The following is a 13,600-nucleotide window of genomic DNA, read 5'->3' on the forward strand; positions in this document are numbered from 1 at the left end:
AGAAAAAAGTACAAACATTACTCTATATTATGTAATGGTCTAGGAAGTTCTAAAAAAATCGTTTAATTTGTAGAACCGGTTCTCTTCTAGCCACATATGAATTTAGCTTTAAAAACTTTGTAAGGAAGCGACAGCAATTTGTTGGGCAATTTATTTAGACATTTTAGATCCAGAATTTTATGACTTTTCTTTGTTTTACTCAGTCTAACATGGGGTATATCAAATTGATGTCTGTTTCTAGTTTTAAAATCGTGAAAATCACTCCTTGTGGCATGGGAGTCCATTTCCTTAAAACTAGTTAACATTATATTCAATATATATAAATTAATAACGGTTAAAATATTAAATGCAATAAACAATGGCAACAATGTTCTTCAGGATCAACCCTAGCCATTATGCGCAGGACCTTTTTTGTAATATTAAGACATCGGAGACATTAGAACTATTACCCCAAAGAATGATACCATACCGTAGTTCAAGGCAGACTGAAATAAAGCAAAGTAAACTGATCTTAAATAACTAATAGGAACTAAATCATTAAGCTTACGAAAAAGGCAGATCATTCTACTTAACCTAGCACAGAGTTGAGTTATATGGTCAGACCAAGTCGATTGTTTGTCAATATGGACACCCAATAATTTTACCACATTGGACAGTTCAGATTCAAGTGGGTCTATCTGTATCATGTAGAGGTCTTAGGCAAAATATGACTGATTGTGTTTTGTCTTTATTAAAAGAAAAACTATTAGCTGAAAAACACTCGCCAGCAGTGTTGACTGTGTTTCTGACAATTGACTTATGATGCAAAAGGTCACTGTGACAAGATAGCTAGGTGGTATCATCCGCATAGAGATAGGAATTGCAACTAAGATTCATAGGCAGATCGTTTATGGCAATTAAAAACAGAAGGGGATCCAAAACAGAGCTTGAGGTACCACACAGTTGCTGAGGGCGATTGAGGACCATTCACCATCAGCATATTACCTCCTGTCTACGATTTGTTAAATAAGACCACAAAAGATTTAGAGCACTCTGTTTCTAATTCCATAAAATTCCAACTTCTGCATCAAGGTCACATGGTCAACACAATAAAAGGCCTTGCTAAGATCAAAGAAGGTGGCCCAGGCAAAATCTTTATTTCGAAAAGCCCTGTAGTCCAGGCAACGAATGCTAAAAAAAGGGTATAGAGGGAAATGTTTGGAACACAATTTCTGACTTCGTAACTTTGTTTAGTATAGTTAGGAGGTTAACATACCAAAAGTCTCCGCCTCTAGCCCTTGTGCTGTGGGGGAGGGGGGGGCTTGAATGTACTATTTTTCGGTTTTTTGCTGATATTTCGGAAACCATGCGTCCAAGCGAAATTATGCTAATATACAAAATGAAAGCTTATTAAATTTCCAGCAAGTTTGTAATTTACCATTTTTTGATATCTTGTATAGTTTTCGTATTATTTGCTATCAAAAGTTTGTAAATTTGGAAAAATACATTTTTTCTCATGTTTTTTGTTCTTTTTGACAAGTTGCCTCTCAAACTATGCACTCAAAAAATAAATGCTGGGCATAGGGTTGTAGAGAATTAAATTCCCTTCAATAATATATATGACTTTACTAGTTTACCTCCTTCCGTTCAGATTTTAAAGCAAATTAACCGTCAGTATAAAAAAATTAAATTTAATTAAAATTTAAGAAAATTAAAATCTAGTGTTGAGCAAGGAATTTGAAGTCTTGCAACAGCTGTTGACTACTTAATATATTTTTATTTATCACCTTACATTACTAATTGGTTGGAACATTCACTATCAAGTAGCTAAGGTAAGTGATGGGCTTCTAAAAATAGCACAGATACCCTATAGAAAATATATACTTGTGGGCTGCCTAACCAGCTTCCTCACACTTGATGACCTAGCTAGACTATTGTAATGGGAAAATATGGTGTTATAACCATGTTATTGCATATAAGAGTGTCTATATGACACTGGAAACCAATTACAACCATAAAATTGATACCAAGACAATTGACATGTTTAAGTAGGAATTAACATAAAACATTACATTAGTGAGTAGCCTTAGCCTACTATTGAATCAATTCAGCCTTGCTATCTTAGTTTGGAAAGGACTACAATCCGTTTTTATCCTCTTATTCTCTAGGAAAGAAGGTAAGGGACATCTTTTTCTGGCACCATAAACTATCTAAACAAGGATTAGATGATATTTTGAACGCGATTCTACTTGATGTGACCAAAAATCTTCAGCATTTGAAAAAAAGCAAGGTTGCTTGTGCGAAGTTGTATCTGAATTCCCCAGTGGCCCAAAATGCATCATCTGTCTTTCACGCCCCCTCTCCAACACCACCCAAATACAAAAGGTAGGGAAAATGTACATCTTGATTTGATATGGGCTTCAGCGAGAGAGGTATCGTGCACTCAACTTCAATCTATACAGGTAAAAGTCAATTTTTAAATCGATAGTCTCCATCAAGCCTAATGTCTCTTGTCTTCCTCCGACTGATGGTGCTTTCAAACATCGTTTCCTATCATGTACATTCCAAAAGGTTCAGCTGTGGCTGGGAAATAACCTGCCTTCTCTTATGTAAGAGTGGAAAAGAATAATAAAAACTCTGTAGTAACAGAGTACACTCAGCATGAAACTACACTGAAGGATATCCTCAAAACTGTTTTCTGCCTATGCACATAAAACTGTACTCGTGCAAAATCAGGTAGCAAAAAAGCAAGCCTAAAATAAGTATACCAAAAATGTCAAAATGTTGTCCCTGGAAAAGATGACTAAGAATATGAAGAAAAACAGTATACCTATGAAAAAAAGTATAAAAATGATGAGGATGGTAGTCCTTATTAAACTAAGATAGCAAGGGATAGAATAGTAGGCTACTTACTGATGTAATTTTTTATATTAATTCATTCAAATATGTAATTTATCTTTGTTTAAATTTAATTGTTGTGATTGGTTTCCAGTGTCATATATACACTTTTATATTCATTAACATGGTTATAACACCATATTTTCCCATTACAATAGTCTAGCTAGATCATCAAGTGTGAGGAAGCTGGTTAGGCAGCCCACAAGTATATATTTTCTATAGGGTATCTGTGCCATTTTTAGACGCCCATCACTCACCTTAGCTACTTGATAGTGAATGTTCCAACCAATTAGTAATGTAAGGTGATAAATAAAAATATATTAAGTAGTCAACAGCTGTTGCAAGACTTCAAATTCCTTGCTCAACACTAGATTTTAATTTTCTTAAATTTTATTTAAATTTAATTTTTTTATACTGACAGTTAATTTGCTTTAAAATCTGAATGGAAGGAGGTAAACTAGTAAAGTTATATATATTATTGAAGGAAATTTAATTCTCTACAACCCTATGCCCAGCATTTATTTTTTGGGTGCATAGTTTGAGAGGCAACTTGTCAAAAAGAACAAAAAACATGAGAAAAAAATGTATTTTTCCAAATTTACTAACTTTTGATAGCAAATAACACGAAAACTAATATCAAAAAATAGTAAATTACAAACTTGCTGGAAATTTAATAAGCTTTCATTTTGTATATTAGCATAATTTCGCTTGGACGGATGGCTTCCGAGATATTAGCAAAAAACCGAAAAATGGTACCTTCAAGCCCCCCCCTCCCCCACAGCACAAGGGCTAGAGGCGGGGACTTTTGGTATGTTAACCTCCTAACTATACTAAACAAAGTTACGAAGTCAGAAATTGTGTTCCAAAAATTTCCCTCTATATCCTTTCGTTGCCTGGACTACTGTGAATGTCATGAACCATGCCATCAATTGCATCCACAGTGGACTGTCCAACTCTAAAACCAAATTGTTGTTTGTTAAAGAGAGAATTATTTTCAAAAAAGCTGTTAATCTGATTGTGAATAATGTGTTCTAGAACCTTGAACAGAACAGGTTCTAGACTAATGGGCCGATAGTTTCCTGGGCAGTTTTTATCCCCTTTTTTAAAATTGGACAAGTTTTGGAAATCTTGAGACAATCAGGAAAGAATTCTCCCTGTAGACAGGAGTTTACACAGTAAGTCAAAGGTAAAATGATTAAACCAACAATTTCTTTAATAAACCAGTTGGAGATATCATAGATATCTTTGGATTTGGTATTTTTCATTTTTGTTATGACTGACATGACCTCACTACAAGTGACCAAAGAAAAGTGAAACTCTGAATTCTTAAAAGGAACTTTTTGTAAGAAATGGTCATAGGTATTTGCAGGTTTCTTAATACTGTTTCTAATATTGTTAACAGAGTTCATAAAAATAAATTATTTAGTTCATTTGGATGAAATGGAAGCTTATTGCCGGCTCTGAGAGATTGGAAATTTTCTTTTACAATTGCCCAGGCTGATTTACATTTGTTGCTGGAGTTTTCAATGAATAGGGCATTATAATTGAGCTTGGCCTACTTTACTGCCCTTTTGTAGTTCTTAACTAGGGTCTTATACTCTAACGGGTCGCAGTCAGATTGGCACCACAACAGATTGGCACCATGGTGTTTTGGCACCTGGCGTCACATTGGAACCTCGTTGAAATGAAGCCCTGAAATATCACCCCCCCGTCAGCTTGGCACCACGACAGATTGGCACCACCCCTTTCTAGAGGTTCCAATCTGTCATGTACTGTTACGACTGATTGGCACCTCTGCGGCCGCCGTCAGCTTGGCACCACGACAGATTGGCACCACCCCTATCTCGAGGTTCCAATCTGTCGTGTACTGTTACGTTTGATTGGTACCTCTAGGAGGGGTGCTAATCTGACGTGATGCCAATCTGTCGTGGTGCCAATTAGACGCGTACCCCTCTAACTTACAAAGACTGTCACTTCTTACACAGGTGAGATCATAGGCATGTCTTACCTGCTGCCTGAGCCTGTCAAGATCAGGAGTGTACCAGGCACGTGACCGTGTCCCTTTTGGGCTTAATACTGTTAATACTGTTCAGTGAAATAGCGACCATACATGTAGGTATTTTAAGCCAAGTATGAATGGAGATGAGTGTAGGATGAGTGGCGCGATCTTGTAGTCAATGTAGTCTTGTTAGTGACTAAGGCTGACATTCCTTAGACACAGCTGTTAATTAATAGCCCATACAGCTAATGGCAACTAAGGGACCTACAGTTTATAGTGGAATCCGGACCGTATTTTCCCTTGGTATATACGAATTGGTCTAATTATCAGGATAGTACTACGGATAGTCGTAGTAGTACTCACTCGTGCGGACGTTAATCCACACCAGGGAGTATCACATCCACAGTGCATGCCTATAAATATCCACAATTCGGTTTTGAGTGAGACTTGCACACAGGAAAACACTCGTCAAACACCTGCATTAAAATTTCAAAAATACAGAAAATATGTCATTACCTGTGTAGTCAGTCGAAATCAAAAATTGGTCAAACTTATCCTGCCAATTGAGCAAGTTAATTTTTAATTTGAAATTTGAGATATTTTGAATAGAAAAGTCTCTTTTTAAGGCAAAGGTTCTCAACTTATCAGGCTCGTGAATGTTATCATTAACTATCCTGGACAGGAAAAATGGAACGGTTCAATACAACAAACCCCTCATCTTTGGGGATGTTAGAAAACAACATTTTCTAGGCAGGAATTTCCTCTGCTAGGCTGGTCATTGTGGAAGTAAACTCCCTCAGAAGGTTGAGAAGAGTTGCCACCGACCTCTTGGAGTTGTCACGTCAAACTGTGCGTTGACATCTCCACCAATGATGATCTTAAGGTTGGACCATTACGTCACAGACGTCAGGATTTTTTCCAAAGCGTCCAAGAAAAGCCACTCATCACTGTCTGGGGTTCAATATATAGAGATAACAATAAGTCTATTTGAGGTAACAAGGACACCGCATGCTTCAATTACTTTTTCAATACAAAAAGACGACAGGTCAAGAGGTCTACAGTCAAGTTCCAAGCGAGCGTAAATAAGAGTACCACCTCTGCCATGTTCTAATCTAGAGAAATTGTTGAAATTGTCTTTTTATTTTGGTAATGGGGGCCTAGGTGAGTGTAAAAACCCATGTCGTCACCTCCAGAGGTGGTAGAAAACTTAGGGGTAGAGGCGTCAAGTTGCGAAAAACGTTGATCGGCAAACTACTTATAACACCCTTGTTGTTAAACGTAAGCAAATTATTTTTTAGACTTTTTATTTTGGTAACGGGGGTCTAGGTAAGTGTATAAAGCCACGTCGCCACCAGGGGTGGTCAAAAATTTAGGGGTCGGGGCGCAAAATTGCGAAAAACGTTAATCGCAAACCTCTTATAACTCCCATGTTATTGAACGTAACCTCACGAAAACACTTTGATATACTAAAATATTTGTTTTTTAAGCTCTTTAAAAAGGTCTAGAGAGAAATAAAGAAATGTTGTGGTTTGAGGGTCAAAATGAGAAAAGCCATTTTTTACCCTGTAAAACCCCGTTCCCATAGTCCGATCATGCTGGTACGTGAAATCATTCAACTTTATCCCACCTTACACCTTTAAACCAAATTTCATCAAAATCGGACAAAAATTACTCAAGTTATCGCGTCCGTGCCACCAACGGTAATAACTACTTCCCTATAGGGAAATTCGCTAAAAGCAAAACCATGAAAATAACCCTAAAATAATAGAAACAAAATTTCGTCTATCCCAGCGATCAGTGTGGTCGCACGTGGACGTACATGAACTAGACACGAAAAACAAGTATCAAAATTCACAATGGTATGAGGAAACTACTTGTGTTGCTTAGTCTATGAATGTACTAAATTTAATAAAAAACGTTCGAGCAGTTTTTTAATAAGATTTTACCGTTATTATGAGGGTTTCAATAAGAAAATCGCCATTAATTATCAAAATTTCGAAGAAATGTAAAAAAGCCTGGAGATACGATGTATTTATCCAGATACCTAACTTCATCAATGTTAGATCACAGGTGTGGTCTGTTGTAGCTTGTAGCTTTGTACACGCATACAGCTGTCCCTTCGGAAATCATTTTTGTGGTTAAGGTTTCAGGGGCCCGAAAACCCACCCTTATTATACCAAACTCAACCTCGAAAATTTTTGTCGAAAAACGATAATTTTTTCTCCATAATACAGTAGGCTAAATAGTCAAAAGTCAAAGATACTATATGTACGGGAAGAAAGAAAAAAAAACTCAAATGTTTAAATTATTTTAACCGGAAAAACGCTCAACAAAAGATCTTGGCAAAATATGAATTTCTTTGTCTGTAAATTTATAGCATGTTTCTGTTTGTAATGGATTGTTTTTATAATTAAAAATGTTCAAAGGCTTATTAGCGGCCGTGTGTTGTACCATAAAAATGGTTGTACTATAGTTAAATTATTATCGTTAATTACAGTACAACTGCAGATAGGTACACTGTTAGCTATTCCTTCAGGTAATCTCCTTATAATTTCAATGGCAAAAACTGTAGTCTATGATAGGAATAATGTTTCTCTCAAGGTTTTTTTAAAATTATTAACACTCACTTAAATTGAACCTATTTCTTTTGTAAACTAAACTGAAATCTCCAAATGTTCCAACATTTTGCCCTGTATTCCAGCCATCAAAAACTGCTTTACTTTTATATTGATTGAGATTGACAGTACTAAATGTTACAAGAAGTTCCTATATTTGTATTTTGGCTCGGGTTGTTCATAATTTTAATAAGGATTTAGATGTGTTAATTTAACAATAATTATTCAATATTATATTTAATATTATACATATTTAATTTATTCATTACCAAGATAATTAATAGCAACTAAGGTTTAAAGCATTAAAAATGCAGAATTGGAAAATATTAGCAACAAAGAATCAAAATTTACTGAATTTATTTAAATAGACAAATAATTAATCTTAAATTTTAAAAACCATTTTAAACCTTAGGCATATATCTAATTAATTTCACAGCTACACAGTACATAGTAGAAAAAGAGATTTCAATTGGAAGGTAAGAATACAAATAAAAACAAAAATGAAAGGAAAAAAAGATTGCTATTGCTCGCTTGCTCGGCGGCGGCCCGCCCGCCGGCTTGCTTCTGAATTCCTGTGTCGTCTCGTCTTGTTGAACGATTCTTTGTGGCCGATTTTAGTTGTTAATTTTGACTTCTACATCAATGTGTTAATATAGGCTTAGGCTATTTTGCCATATTTGGTTGCATTTTGCATTTGGTTGTCCCAACTCTCATAGGCTAGCAGAGGTTGAGAAAGTTGATGGCATCATAGATTGGTCTAAAACATTCTCCTTTGTGTGTTGCTTAGTCTATGATGGCATGTGGTGGGTTTAGGATTTTGGAATGACTAACCTCAGTCGTTAGTATTTTTTATCTTGGAGTGACATAAAGTTAAATTAATATGAGATTTTTTAGAGAATCCTAAGGCATCAACTCAAATAGGCCTTGGCTTCATTGTGTAGGCTAGGCTAGGTCTCTAACTGGTGGTGAAAGGTCGGCCCATGAGGCTAAGTTAGGTAACTTAGCATATCAGTTTTTTTTAGATAATGACTGCTAAAAGATTTCAAGTATCTTAATGCTCCCAGATGTAGGTAATATTTTAGTTTACTTATGGTATTTTGGTATTATCCGGAGGTATCTTATTTTTGAGAGATTTTTTACTGGAGACCAAAAATAACTCCATAATTGGAAAGAACATACCTTATTACTTTTTGACTTATTGTCAAAATTTGACATGGTTACGATTAGCGGCCTTTGAGTTCTGTCTCCCAGAAGGCAACGATGTCTGCGAGGATTGAATAGAATGTGTGCGCTGCTATAGGCCTACTCCCACCAAGTAGGTATAAGGAGCGGTGTGGTGGTTATGTTTGGTTAAGCTATCATAATTATTTTTGTAGGACTTTCCTTGTCTCATTATGAATCGCACGATACCAGAGTCATACTTTCCCATGGCAAATATCCCTGACAGCGCGTGCTCCGGTCAACGACCAAACCTTGGCCTACTTGGTGGGTATTTGGTTTGTTAAATTATGACTCATCTGGTATCATTTGATTCATAACTAAACGCAAGTCCTACAAACGTAATTATTTATGATAACCCAACCTAACATCTCTGCAGAACGCTGTAGGCATATAAGGGTGGCATTTTGTTTATACCAAAGTACCGAAAATGGCCCAAAAAGAAAATTCCTCAGCTTGTCTGTACTTTCATGACCAAAACTCAACAATGAACAATGATGAATCAGCAATCAACTAGACCTAGCTGATTCATTTCATTCAACTAGACCTAGTTGATTGCTGATTCATCATTGTTCATTGTTGAGTTCTGGTCATGGAAGTCCAGACAAGCTGAAGAATTTTCTCTTTGGGCTATTTCTGGTTTGTAAAATGAGCCATAATTAATTAGAACGTCTTTAGTCTAATAGTGGATTCAATTCAAAATAACCCATAAAAAGATTATTATGTTTTTAACATGGATTTACTTTAGATTTAGACTTTTTAGGTGCTTGTAAGTTCCTCTATTTGACCATAAATCTAAAAAAAATTGTGGGGAAAAACAAAAAAATAAGACATCTTTTAGACATTTACAGTCTAGGCCTACACACTAAAACGCATAATTTCAAAATCCACTTAAGTATTTTATTTACAATAAATTCATGTAACTTACATCCCAACCCTCCACCCACATTGTTTTTCAGTCTACAATCTCTCGTGGTTCAGGTCAAAGCACCTGACTGTACACAAAGGAGGTTTGGTCAGGGAAACAAGGACAGTAGTGGACTGTCTCACTCCTTTTCTATAGTACCATCTTGTAGGCGATCCTCTATTTTTTGAAAGGACATGGTTTATTTAGTCTTCTTTTTACTAACTACTGGTAGGCCTACTAACTTATGTAGAGTTGGTGGTAGTAGGAGTAATGCTCTAATTACCATTTTTCTTATCCAAGTTCACAGCATTATACAAAGCCATTATACAAGTACACTATTAAAACTTGGATGAAATTTACAAATTAATACCTTTATAAACCATGTCACTGGTTTTCTCTCTGGAGTATAGTAAGCCATAATTTGGTCTACTCTATCGACCCCTTTCTTGTAAACATTACATTGTACAATAGGCAAGGGCTTCCTTCGCGGTCAACCATGTCAGTAACTGCTGATAGCCATGGTGTTGTCCAGTTTTGTAGAAACATTATGTATATCTTTTTTTCAGGTAGAAACGTTGGTCACGTTTCACTTGTCCATCCATTTCGCAAAAAATCCTGCATAAAACTAGGTGGATTCACCTTTCAGTTTGACTTCATATATTACTTCAGAAACACATTTCCTGTCTGCCTTGACTGTTAAGAGTACAGAGTAAGTTTTTTTGGCCAACGATTGTACAGCTAAACCATAAAGTAGTGATTTTCAATGAGGTCATTTCCGAAATAAGCTGCATGAGCTTCTTAATTACTTGCATTGCCTACACCACCAATCATTTGGTCTTCTGACCCACCACAATTGATCAATTGAATGGTAAGCCATTGGCTTTCACACAGAGAATATAACTAGACACCATATTTGTGGTGTTTACCCTTCAAATATTGTTGAAAGACTACCATTCTAAAGCATCATACCCTCATCAATACTTAGCTGTTTTGAGGGGTAGTAAACTTACCTCATCTTGTTGTTGAAGTGGTCGATCAGATGCTGCACTTTGTGTAGACGTTTGTCTCCGTTTTCCTCATCGTGGAAATGAAAATGTAAACACCTATAAATCAGTGTAAATCTGCCCCTGGAATATGCTTTCTGAAAAAGCCCACCTCAAATAAATTGTTGGATTTCCAATTATCCTGGAGCTTAGGCTACTTATTTTATATTCTCCATGTAATTATTTATAATTATAATTTATTTATAATTATTATAATTATTTAGGCATATAAATTAGTAAAGCCAAGAAAACCTTTAGTTCTGGAACTGTGAGGTCCTTCCAGTGGTGGTTACGTGAGGAAGGGATAGTACCTATTAGGATCACAAAAAAAAATCAAATTCATAGCCTATGCGCAAGTAGCATGCACAACATGCTCCAGTAATAAATCATCAAGCAGTAGAAAGAAATAGTCAACAAGGCTAGTCAAACCAGGGGTGGAACCAGAGCTTTGTCCAGGTTCTTTGGTAAACGGAATGTCCCTGAGTACATATGAAAGAGGTTGCCAGTTCGGTTCATAGTCATTTCCATAAAAAGGGTCTTCATCATCAGACTCTTGACTTCACCTGAGTCAGTTGTAGTATCAGAATATTCAGTCTCTTATTCATTGTCTATTTGCAACACCAAAGTCGGGACCACATAAGTTTGCAGTTGGTGGCAGCCAATCACAAGACAAAGCTAGGGCGACGTTGCCACATCGCCAATGACAACACAAACTAAAATATAGGCCTACATAAAGCAACATTTTCAAATCAGATGGTATTATTAGATTTAGCAACACCACACCGTTCTCATTGGTTCATTCAAAACCATATGGTAAATAGGCTCATCCCTCAGCTGTAAACTTATGTGGTCTCGACTGTAGACGTTGAAGCCATAATTTAACATGTAACAATTCCCAACAATCACAAACTATTATAACATGAAATAGTCCAAATTAATAATGGATAATTTTTATTTACTGACAAAATTACAGGAACGATCTCAAAAGTAACTTGAGTCCAATTCTAATAATGTTCACGGTCTATTGTTGGTAAGCATCTCCTTATGCCTTATAAATTAAATCATACTAAATAACAAATCTTCTGGTTATATATAAAACGTAAATTGTCTTTACAACAACTCCTTCCAACGTAAAATAAAAAATAAAAAAAAATATTGAGACAAAGGGAAGATATTTTTAAAGATCTAATTTTTCTGGCATTCTGCAGGTTCTTTGATAGCGTTGAATAACAGCTTCTGATAGTGTGTCATTGTTTGTAGTAACAGGGATATTGGTTGATGAACATTTTGGTGATATTGGTCTGGTATGTGACGATGGAGCTTTTGTTGTATCTTCATGTTGTGTAATGTTATCTCTTTAGGGCAAAAATAGATTTTTCCTGGAAATTGTACAGTGATATCGTCCTCTTCTTCCTCGCTTTTCAAGTGACTTGTTATCAGGTGGTCAGCATGCTCAAACCTTGTCCGGTCTTCTACTTTCACCAAATATGTGACAGGACTTAGTAACAACCCCAGGTTGACATCGTATAATCTCCTTGTGTACTGAATGCACTGATACCTGTTCTACCAAATTGAAGTTTCTAGGCTTCCCTCGATTTTTGTTAGCCAACTTAGTGATACCTATTGTGCTTCAGTTCCATTTCTGATGCCAGTTGGGGTTTCCGTAGGTTCAGTTGGGTCTTAGGTTTGTATTTAAAAATAGCTTCTGAAGGTGTCATGCCAGTGAAAGAATGTGGGGTGTTTCGATAAACGAAGAGGAACGAATCTATACGGTGTTGTATACTTTGTGAACAGTTATGCTCGGCGTCATGAAGCATTTGTTTGTGGAACGCATCCTTGACTGTCTGAAATGCTCTTTCAGCAAGACCGTTGGATGCAGGATGATACGGAGGAGTGACTATGTGGTGAACACCATTATGTTAAAAAAAAAACGATCAAATTCTTCAGATCTGAATTGTGGTCCCCCATCGGTAACAACGGTGTTTACAAGTCCGAAAGTTGTACCGTAAAGTAATGTCTCAGCTTCTCGATAGTGTGATTAGCGGTAGTACCAGTCTTGTAGAACAGCCCAATCCATTTAAGAATAACTATCTACAACCAACAGAAAGTCTTTTCCTTGAAACTCGTTAAAATCAAGATGAATTCTTTGCCAGCAATGATGTGGCCATGTCCATGGTTGTAGGGGTACAAGTGGAGCAGATTTACATGTCTTTTGACATATCGAGCATTCCCTCACCATCAGGGTCCCAGTATTTCTTTAGCACTTCTGACCGAAGTAATGAAACTTCTGACCGAAGTAATGAAACGGTCCTGTCCTTGACATAGGGGATAAAGTTTTCAAATCTTATTAAACTTTTTGACTCTGTAATTTTACAGAATCTCTGTGTTCTAGCCTGAGAATACCATATCTTTGTTGATGTGATCGTCTGTTTGGATCGATGCCGTGCCTGTGCGGCATAACAATTTCTTCATTGGCCCCATCATCAAGATGAACATCGGGCCACTTTCTGTTTTTCATTATATAGATGCGGATGAAATCCTGCTTAGCCAGACAAACGGCCTCTTGTACTGTGTCTAGATTGACGTCTCGATGCCCACGTGTTTTGACGAACATATCATCTGCTGTCTGCCTCATATCGCAAAACCTTTTCTCTGCTAACGACTCAACCACAGTAGTCAGGAACCGGGAGTTGCCTTCCGTCTTTTTGAGTGTTTCTATGACAATTGCTTCCAGCACTTTGCTTCCTGGATGGACCACTCTCAACCAATCGGGTGGCAAGGTGGGAGGCCACGTTGACTAACCCTCCCATACCAGCCAGGGAGGAACTGACTCCTGTCGGAGGCCTTCATTACACGGTGTGGAAGACCCTAAATCGAATTAGGGTCGAGGTACTAAAATGCAAGACAAACATGCAGAAATGGGGTCTCTTACCAGACGAAG

This window comes from Macrosteles quadrilineatus, unplaced genomic scaffold, assembly GCF_028750875.1.
Source record: "Macrosteles quadrilineatus isolate MER2022 unplaced genomic scaffold, UCM_ALF_1.0 Scaffold_2__2_contigs__length_208266976, whole genome shotgun sequence".
NCBI classification, from domain to species: Eukaryota; Metazoa; Arthropoda; class Insecta; order Hemiptera; family Cicadellidae; genus Macrosteles; species Macrosteles quadrilineatus.